The sequence below is a fragment of the Apus apus genome, chromosome 24 (genome assembly GCF_020740795.1).
Source record: "Apus apus isolate bApuApu2 chromosome 24, bApuApu2.pri.cur, whole genome shotgun sequence".
Classification (NCBI taxonomy): Eukaryota; Metazoa; Chordata; class Aves; order Apodiformes; family Apodidae; genus Apus; species Apus apus.
Genome location: NC_067305.1, coordinates 2,012,671 through 2,012,973, shown reverse-complemented (window position 1 = coordinate 2,012,973; position 303 = coordinate 2,012,671).

Sequence of the window (303 nt, the reverse complement as noted above, 5' to 3'; positions counted from 1 at the left end):
ACCCGCAAATGCCCCTCAGGGCTGGCCCCGAGATGCTGCCCAACGATGACCCTCTCAGGGGGGTCTCCCGCTCACAGATGTCCCCTCAGCCCCCTCAGGGGCGGCCCCCAAAACCCCCTCAGGGACCGCAGCCCAACGATGACCCCCTCAGGGGGGGGGGTCTCCCGCTCAGACACGTCCCCTCAGGCCCCGCACCCCGGCCCCCCCCGCCCGCCGCGGCCCCGCCCGCCGCCCCACGCCCTCTCCCCGCCCCGCCGCTCCCCCCCCCCTTCCCCCCCGCCTTGGCCCGCCCGGCGGCGGCGC